At 46.2% G+C, this 9,940-nt stretch overlaps 1 protein-coding gene across 1 annotated transcript in view; it reads left to right on the top strand.

Annotated features, from left to right (window-relative positions):
- The first annotated feature begins 5,119 nt into the window (after positions 1-5,119).
- The window catches only part of PLA2G4A (phospholipase A2 group IVA), an 83,698-nt gene continuing 78,877 nt past the window's right edge, over positions 5,120-9,940 (top strand). The window contains exon 1 of the mRNA XM_082225469.1: positions 5,120-5,240. The gene's annotated coding sequence lies outside the window, so the exon portion shown is untranslated. The remainder of the gene's footprint in view (positions 5,241-9,940) is intronic.

The following is a 9,940-nucleotide window of genomic DNA, read 5'->3' as shown; positions in this document are numbered from 1 at the left end:
CGGCATTTAGAACCAGAATCGCAAGGGGTTATTCTCACTTTCTCACTAGGAAATTTAGATTAATTCTTTTTATGTTAGTGTCTGAAGTTGGGTTTTCCACTCTCCTTTCTGACCACTTTTTTTTCTCTCACTTGACACCACCACAAAATCTCTCAGGCCTCCTGCCTTTGCTATTGATCTATTGCCATAAAGTAGGCCATGGAAGACTGGGGATTAACCCTGGGCCTGCAACAGGTGGAGAAACAAAATAATAGCGCCCCAATTAAATTCTGTACCCTGGAATTAAACGGTACCCTTCCAAACAAGAATATTTATGGCAGGCTAAAATATTGACAGAAATGATGTTGTTTTAATAATATTCGTATGTTTTACACAAGGTGATGAGTCTTTCAAAAACTCCATCCAGTATGTAAGAGACCATTTCATACGGAATGACATTTTTGAAAAGAATTATACCCAAACAAAAGTCCTGCAGAGAGATGCAAACAGTCTTTAGGGCATGTGATGGTTTTCTGATGTTGATGGTTTGCAGACTGGTAGATTTAGGACAGGAAGTTGATGTTATCTGCCCACAAATTTCACAGATGACAGAAACCGATCTGTGAGTCTAGTGAGAAAGAAAGAGCTAAGTTAGTCCAACAGCAAATGACAGAAAACCACAAACTAAAGGCCACCTTTGTGACTACTTCTTGTTCAGCAGGATAATTAAATTTTGCATTTGCATTCCTACTACTGAAGAACTGCTAGTTATTCCCCCCCCCCAGATGTTACCACAGGGATACCTCCACCATTAGTTTCACATTTTCATAAACTCAAAACTTTCAGGCTACAATGGCCATTGTGTAAGGATGGAAAGGGTTCAGAAAGACAATGTTATATCGCCAGGAGGATATGGCAACAAGACTCCAGCTTCTTATTTTCCTTCCAAAACAGGTTACTTGTTTAATTGAGCTCTGATTTCAGCGAATGCAGCTTTGGTTCTCTACATAACATCACAGACATCTCCTTTTCAGCTGGCAATTTCTAGAGACAGCCTTTTTCATTTTGTACTCACATACAGAGAGGCACGTACAAAATAGCACAAGCACATGGCAGATGAAGATGATGGACTTTTGGAAGCTAGCCGACCTGACTGGAAGAGCCCGTGACCAGAAGGAGGAGGAGTACCAGGAGGAAAGGATGAAATTCAAAGACTATTTAGTTAAATATGTTAAGATAACTTAATTGGGAAAACTTGCAAATAGCAGGTAGGCTTAGGATTTAAATATGTGAAGTTAGAGAATAATATGTTTAAAGTCAAAAGGAAAACAAAGAAAGATGTTAAGTGATTAAGTTAATTTTATGAGAAAATTAGTTTTGGAAAACTGTTACAATGATATACACTGAAATTCAGCCAGTGGGATTTGAGGAAGTCACTTAACAATGTTATAGTGGTACCTCGGGTTACATACGCTTCAGGTTACAGACTCTGCTAACCCAGAAATAGTGCTTCAGGTTAAGAACTTTGCTTCAGGATAAGAACAGAAATTGTGCGTGGCAGTGGCAGCAGGAGGCCCCATTAGCTAAAGTGGTGCTTCAGGTTAAGAACAGTTTCAGGTTAAGAACGGACCTCCAGAACGTATTAAGTACTTAACCTGAGGTACCACTGTACCAAAATTGGATTAAGTACAGTTAAAATGTATGTATGTTTGTTTGTTTAATTTTTTTTGGAAAACCAATATTTTTTTTTGTAAAACCCCCCACAAAATAGCACAAGCACAATCTTCGATGTGAAGGCCACCCGCATGCAGATAGCGCTGCAGGTTCCTTAAAATGCACACACAAACACACACAGAAAAGAATCATGAGTACCTCTTAAGTAAATCATTCCAAAATAACCCCCCCTATGAGAAAAGTAGACAATATAGCCCCCCAAATAATTGTCACAAAGATGCATCTTCACAGTATGAAACCTAGGTGTGACTGTTACCTGTTTCTTCCTTTGGGCTGATCCTGACTGTAACATCACAGATGGCGTCAGAAGGTCATGTTTGCGTTCAGCCTAGGGTGTCCTCATGCCGAGAATAGTTGGCATTCAGCTTGATTCTCCAGCAAGTTTGATCTCATAACCTACGACATTTAAGCAGCAAGGATTTTAGAGTCAGGTGACACCTCTGTTTCTAGGGAGAAAAAAGAAACCACTAGCTAAACCCAAGCAGGCCTGTCTGGTACCTCTTTGGGGAGCTAACTGAAGCACCCTAAAATGTGGATTACCCTCCCTCCCTACAGGAGCAGACTTTGGTAATATGTTGTTGTTGTTGTTTAGTCGTTTAGTTGTGTCCAACTCTTCATGACCCCATGGACCAGGCACTCTTGTCTTCCACTACCTCCCGCAGTTTGGTCAAACTCATGTTGGTAGCTTCGAGAACACTGTCCAACCACCTTGTCCTCTGTTGTCCCCTTCTCATTGTGCCCTCCATCTTTCCCAACATCAGGGTCTTTTCCAGGGAGTCTTCTCTTCTCATGAGGTGGCCAAAGGATTGGAGCCTCAGCTTCAGGATCTGTCCTTCCAGTGAGCACTCAGGGCTGATTTCCTTCAGAATGGATCGGTTTGATCTTCTTGCAGTCCATGGGACTCTCAAGAGTCTCCCCCAGCACAATAATTCAAAAGCATTATATATCATAGAACTATACCACAGCAGTCTACAACAATATGAAAACATAAAACCAAACGTTCACATAGCAAAAAAATTTAAAAACAAGGCAAAAAGAAATTAAGCACACATCAAATAGACCATTGTGGTGAGTGAAGATCTACATCAGAGCAAGAGAGGACTAATGGGAGGAATAAAGATTTCCACTGGGATCTTCTGCCCTTGTGGATCCTGCATGGAACAGTAACTCATAATTGCTGCTTCCGTTTTGTTTTTGCTATGTTAGCACCAAGGTGATTTTTCCAGGGCACATGCCTGAGCAGTATGTAAAGGACCCCTGGATGATTAAGTCCAGTCAAAGGCAACTATGGGGTTGTGGCACGCATCTCACTTTCAGGCCGAGGGAGCCAGTGTTTGTCCACAGATAGCTTTCTGGGTCATGTGGCCAGCAGGACTAAACTGCTTCTGGTGCAACAGAACACCGTGATGGAAACCAGAACGCACAGAAACGCTGTTTACTATCCCGCCGCATCAATACCTATTTATCTAATTGCGCTGGTGTGCTTTCGAACTGCTAGGTTGGCAGGAGCTGGGACAGAGCAATGGGAGCTCACCCTGTCTTGGGGATTCGAACCACCGGCCTTCTGATCGGCAAGCCCAAGAGACTCAGTGGTTTAGAGCACAGTGCCACCCGCGTCCCCTCTTGAGCAGTATGTATGGAGGTCCAGGGCTACGCAGACGACAAGACGCCCCTCTTGGCCTTGTAGATGTGGGCCAAAGGAAAGCAGAGCAAGGCGTTTGGCAGCAGCTTAGGGACTCCACTCGGGATTTGTGTCGGGTTTACTCCTTAGCCTTTTCCTCCCCCAAAGATATCCCGCAAGGCGGCGGGTACAGATTTTTCCTTGAGGTTTACTCCCAAAGCCTTTCTCACATAGCAGCACAGTAGAGTTTCTCTTCTCCTAGATGGGCTACCTCTGCAGCTTGACAAGCTCCACCTGCCCCTCACTTCCCTCCAGAGTGCATGTAGAAACTGCCTTCTTGACCATTGGACCCAAGTGCCAAGTGCCAACAAAAACAAATGTATAAAAGAGAAGCTAATCATAGGATGCTGACACCCAAACCTCGCACACACACTATGTAAAAGAATGAAAGTTTACGTCCTTCTCTCTCTCCCCACCTCTCTTCTCCCCAGCTTTACACTATACAGTGGTACCTTGGGTTATAGACGCTTCAGGTTACAGACTCCGCTAACCCAGAAATAGTACCTCGGGTTAAGAAATTTGCTTCAGGATGAGAACAGATATTGCGTGGTGGCGGCACAGCAGCAGCAGGAGGCCCCATTAGCTAAAGTGGTGCTTCAGGTTAAGAACAGTTTCAGGTTAAGAACGGACCTCTGGAACAAATTAAGTACTTAACCCGAGGTATCACTGTATATAACATTAAAGTCTTATGTTACATGTAACTGATCTGTAAAAAGGACTCTTGTAATATGAAAACAAAGACAATGTATGTGCTTTTGTAACCCAAGAAAATCTTTAATAAAAGCAATAAACAAAACAAAAAAGACAGAAAAGAGGGGGCGGGAAACAGCAACATAGAGGATCTATAAACATTAAAGAAAATACAATACATTCATTCGTCAGCTTTATTTGAGTGGCAGCTTAGAGGTTCAGGTGAGCAGGGGGGCCAATTTGAATAAAATATTGGGGGGCTCTTAAGTCCAAGCTGGCATAATGAATTGCATGATCCAGCACATGCACACTATTTGAATGGCAATGTCCATCAACTTTGGGGGTTCTCGGCCCCCTCAATTTTTTTGGGGGGGGCAAAGGGACCTTGGCCCCTAGGAGTTGGCTCCTATGAAAGTGAGCCTGGAGCAAGGGTGATAATGAATGAAGCGTAAACATTGGCAGCATTAAGATAAATTCAGTGGCGTAGCGTGGAGGGTGCAGGGGGGGCCGGCCGCACCGGGCGCAACATCTGGGGGTTAGGGTTAGGGGCGCAAATCCATGGGTTAGGGGGCGCAAATCCACGGGTTAGGGGGCGCAAATTACTTGCCTTGCCCCGGGTGCTGACAACCCACGCTACGCCACTGGATAAATTCAACAGTGTAAATAAGTTTTGATGGATGTAATAATGGAATACTGAATGGTTTGGTTTATATAAAATATGCAGGGATTTAGGTTATGCAAAATGAACCATGGAAAGGAGGAAGTCAAGGATATTTTAGGCTTAGATGTGTTTGCGCGAGTGTGAACGTGAAGAGAAGGGAGCTGGCCCCCATTTTAAGAAGGATTTCCTTTGTCTTTTTCAGAAGCCCAAAGCCGGGCTACTGGGGCTTCTCCTCTCCGCAGCCTGAGCGCCTTCTCGCGCCGCCTTAAAGTTGGAGGCAGCGGCCAGCTGACTTGGCCGGGGACTCCGCCCGCCCCCGCTCGGCTCGCGAATGGCAATTCTTCCCGGGCAGCCCGCCTGAGAAGGGGAGGAGAGAGACCTCAAAAGAAAAAGAGAGACACAGAGACGCAGTGCAGGCGTGTGCGCGCGGCTCGCAAAGCGGAGATCTGCGCGCCACCGGAGGATCCCTGTGCGCTCCAAGACGGCGCTGCAACTGTAAGTAGGGCGACTTTGGAGAGGAAGGAGGCGCGCGGGGGCGCACGGGGCTTCCTTACTGAGGTTTGGGTTGGGTTGGGTTAGGGGTGGTTCGTTCGCAAGAAGCTGCGACGGGAAGGAAATAAGGAAGCGCATCGCCCGGTCCCTTAAAAATAACTTGAGAGGAAGGAATGCAAAAACTAAACACTAATTCTGCGAATTATTTTTGCAACAGCTGGTCAGATTGCGATTGGCACGGGCTAGAGGAGATGTTTGGGTCACCTGGGCAGTTGCAAACGGGATAGGCTCTCATGCCTTGGGTATTACGGAGCTTTGATTTGTTGTGTTTCTTTGCGTGGGTCAAGGATGGGGGGGGGGTGAGGTTGCATGTTATTTACCTCTCTAGGGACCAGAGAAAAGTAAGGAGCCTGTCATTATGGAGCTAATAATCATCGATTTGTAGAGTTGGGAGGAACCACGAAGTCATCTATTGCAACCTCCCTTTACTGCAGGAATCTTTTGCCCAACGTGGGGGTCGAACCCACGACCCTAAGTCTCATGCGCTAACCACTGAGCTATCCCAGGTGCACCCCAGCACGTGATGCCGTTCTCACGTGCTTTCGTGGGGATGGCGATCAAGCGCGCAAAGTATCCACAGCCTCCCTTTCTACGCGAGGGCAAGCCTCTGTAGGGTGGCCTCAGCTTCTCCGCCTGCAAAATGGGAAGAAGCGATTCGATTAAAAGCGCCCTTAACTGATGAGAGGCAAGCGCACGCATGCCTTGGGCTGAAGCAACTGCTGAGCAGGGAGACTTCAGGCCAGGAGGCAAAAGGTTTCGCAACGGCCACGGAGATGTTTTAGCAAAGGAGCTGGCAGTTTCTTCATTCTCTCTGCGCAGCTTCCTAATGCAAAAGGAGGAGGGGGGGGGGCAGGGGAAGCCAGGATTTTTGAGCGTGAAATTGAAAATATGCCCAGTGCGGAGAGAGCATTTCTGTCACTGAGACTGCAACTCTGCACACACCAAGAGGAAGTTAACCCCGTGGAATGTGTGCAAATATTGTTTGATATCTGCCTCTGCTTCCTCTAGCATCCACATAATTTGTAGATTGCTTGCGTGTTCTTTCCCTCAGTTTATCTGGTGACCCTGATGTTCACATTCCAAGCGTGACTTCATTCTCCTTTGATAAAAAACAGCATGCAATCTAATATTAATATTTGCATTTCTAGGTGCTGCAGGAAAGACTCAGGAATAGTGTGCAAAAGTGTTTTAATGCCTGAGATCTCTGAGTGGAACGTAGATTTTCAAAAGTGTTTTCAGTGCAGGGCTAAACCCAAGCCAAGATGTGCAGCCTTATAACCTAAGGAGCCCTAGTATCTGTGGCAGGCCCATCTGAAATAATTGTGCATTTTAAATTTATTTATTTTAATTTTGACTTTACTCCACCTGTCCTCCCTGACCTACGTTGTTCCTTCCTCCACCCACTTTTTTTCCTCACAACCACCCTGTGAAGTAGGTTAGGCTGAGAGAAAAAGAGATTGACTCAAGGTCACTCCAAGTGGGCTGTTTCATAGCTGAGTGAGGATTTGAAACCAGGCCTCCCTGATTCTAGTCAGACAGTCTAACCCAGGGATTGGGAGCAGGTAGATCTGCTGATCTCTAGGCATTTGGCAGTAGATCAGCAAGGGTTTCCGACTCCTATTATTTTAATACAGTGGTACCGTGGGTTACAGACGCTTCAGGTTACAGACGCTTCAGGTTACAGACTCTGCTAACCCAGACATAGTACCTTGGGTTAAGAACTTTGATTCAGGATGAGAACAGAAATTGCACGGCGGCAGCAGAAGGCCCCATTAGCTAAAGTGGTACCTCAGGTTAAGAACGGACCTCCAGAACGAATTGAGTTCTTAACCCGAGGTACCACTGTAATACCAAGCGAAATGGCAAGTGAAAACAAAAACCTGTGACTTAGCCTTGTGCTAATTGCTCGTCAACCTTTCTGTACCTCTCCTTACTGCAATTTTATGAATGTAAGTTGGTTTGCCTTTGACCAGTTCTTTTGGCACTTCCACTGGCCTGTTGGGGAGTTTGGTTCTCAAATCTCTGATGTGTTGCAACTCTGTAGTCGATTCGTACTAATACACACAGGTTATTTTGCTGTGTGCCTTCTGGCATGCGTAGGCAAACTCGGCCCTCCAGATGTTTTGAGACTACAATTCCCATCACCCCCGAACACTGGTCCTCTTAGCTATGGATGATGAGAGTTGTAGTCCCAAAACAGCTGGAGGGTCAAGTTTGCCTATGCCTGCCTTCTGGGATGCAGTAGAGGAGTGGCTCCGCCCCCCCCTTTTGCAGCTGACTCTGATTGGTAGTTTAAGCAGAAATGCAAACATAGCCCGAAAACCTGCCCACCCTGCTCTAACCACAGCACCACATTGGCATAAGTAGCGCCTCTAAGCTAGTTGCACATTTAAAGGCACAGATGCTGCCAATTCATAGAGTGATGCTGGGATAATGAACAGAATCAACAACTGCATCCTTAACTCAGGGATGGGAAAAGACATCCTTGGACCACAGCTTCCATCATTCAAGACCATTGGCTGTGTTGGCTGGGGCCAGCTAAGAACATCTGGAGGGCCACAGGTTCGCTACTCCAGGGCTGCGGGTGGCGCTGTGGTCTAAACCACTGAGCCTCTTGGGTTTGTCGATCGGAAGGTCGGCGGTTCGAATCCCCGTGACGGAGTGAGCTCCCATTGCTCGGTCCTAGCTTCTGCCAACCTAGCAGTTTGAAAGCACACCAGTGCAAGTAGATAAATAGGTAGTGCTGTGGTGGGGAAGGTAAACGGCATTTCTGTGCGCTCTGGTTTCCGTCACGGTGTTCTGTTGTACCAGAAGCTGTTTAGTCCTGCTGGCCACATGACCCGGAAAGCTGTCCGTGGACAAACACTGGCTCCCTCGGCCTGAAAGCGAGATGAGCGCCGCAACCCCATAGTCACCTTTGACTGGACTTAACTGTCCAGGAGTCCTTTACCCTTATCTTTTTTTAAAAAAACTCCAGCTTACTTTTTCTGTTTTACACAGTTTATAAAACCTCTCTTTGGTGTTCTTGAGACTAACTTATAAATAAAAAGGAGAAGGCTATGGTCTTCGGGAGTCTTGCTTCTTTACTTCTAACAGTTGTTGTTGGCATAGTATTAATGACATTCTGCAGATGCCCTGGGGCATTTTGTTCTCCTTTGATGTCATCGTCTGTCTCAAGAGACAATGCAGTGCACCTCTGGGAGTGAAGTCAAACCAAAGTGACCTCTCCAGGGCGCAAGCCGGGGCAGTGTGCGTGGAGGTCCAGGGCTGCGCCCTCACTGATGTGGTTCAAAATAAAGCAAAGCAAGACATATGAACAGCAGCTAAATTAATTAGATCAGGCTTCCTCAACCTTGACCCTCCAGTTGTTTTGGGCCTACAACTCCCATGATCCCTAGCTAACAGGACCAGTGGTCAGGGATGCTGGGAATTGTAGTCTGAAAACATCTGGAGGGTCGAGGTTGAGGAAGCCTGAATTAGAAGGTGTGGAAGGATATGAAAGACCTTGAAAGGATATGAAAGACCTTGAAAGACCTACATTGGCTCCCAGTACGTTTCCGAGCACAATTCAAAGTGTTGGTGCTGACCTTTAAAGCCCTAAACGGCCTTGGCCCAGTATACCTGAAGGAGCGTCTCCACCTCCATCGTTCTGCCCAGACACTGAGATCCAGCGCCGAGGGCCTTCTGGCGGTTCCCTCACTGCAAGAAGCCAAGTTACAGGGAACCAGGCAGAGGGCCTTCTCGGTAGTGGCACCCGCCCTGTGGAACACCCTCCCACCAGATGTCAAAGAGAAAAATAACTACCAAACTTTTAGAAGACATCTGAAGGCAGCCCTTGTTTAGGGAAGCTTTTAATGTTTAATAGGTTATTGTATTTTAGTTGTTGAAAGCCGCACAGAGTGGCTGGGGAAACCCAGCTATATGGGCGGGGTATAAATAATAAATAAATATAATAATAATAATAATAATAATAATAATAATAATAATAATAATGATGTAGCACAACTAAGAGTAAAAAGGAACCCATGGAGGTGCGGGGAAGTCAAACAATGTAGAAGGATAATGAAGAATATTGTGACATGGATGTACTCATTTATTGTAAAAGCATAAAAAAGGGATATTTGGCACTAGTTTGGTTGCAGGAGTTGCCAGAAGTAGGCATACAAGGCGCTATCCAACTGTTTTAGGGACTCCACTCCAGATCTGCTAGCATTTTCCTCTCCCAAAGATAAATAATAAGGCAGTGGAGATTTAGGATTAGAGTTTTCCTTCTCCCAGATGGGTGGATAAGCCCCAGCTGCCCCTCATTTCCCGCTATGACATGTGCTGAAACCACCTTCTTGACCATTGGACCAACTCTTGGTCTCGTCCACTCAGTCTGCTGCAGCCTGTCTTTGCACACAGGGGAAGTTCCTAACTCACCAAGAACTTGAGACCCATTGGCTACCATCACCTGGTTTAGCCGACCAATGAAAGCCGTTCCAGGGATGTGGCTGCTGTCACATGCTGGCAGCTTCCAGGAGCCACAGGTGAGATCTGAGTGCATGGTGGGGACCAAAGGTGGTCAAAATCCCCCAATAGATGGACTACCCCACCCTTTGCACCCCATTTTGTTCCCCAAGTACAGACAAAAACTGCTTTAT

The sequence above is a fragment of the Podarcis vaucheri genome (genome assembly GCF_965113315.1).
Source record: "Podarcis vaucheri genome assembly, chromosome: 6".
NCBI lineage: Eukaryota > Metazoa > Chordata > Lepidosauria > Squamata > Lacertidae > Podarcis > Podarcis vaucheri.
Note: the sequence above shows the minus strand (reverse complement) of the source record. Positions and strands in the feature narration are given on the sequence as shown.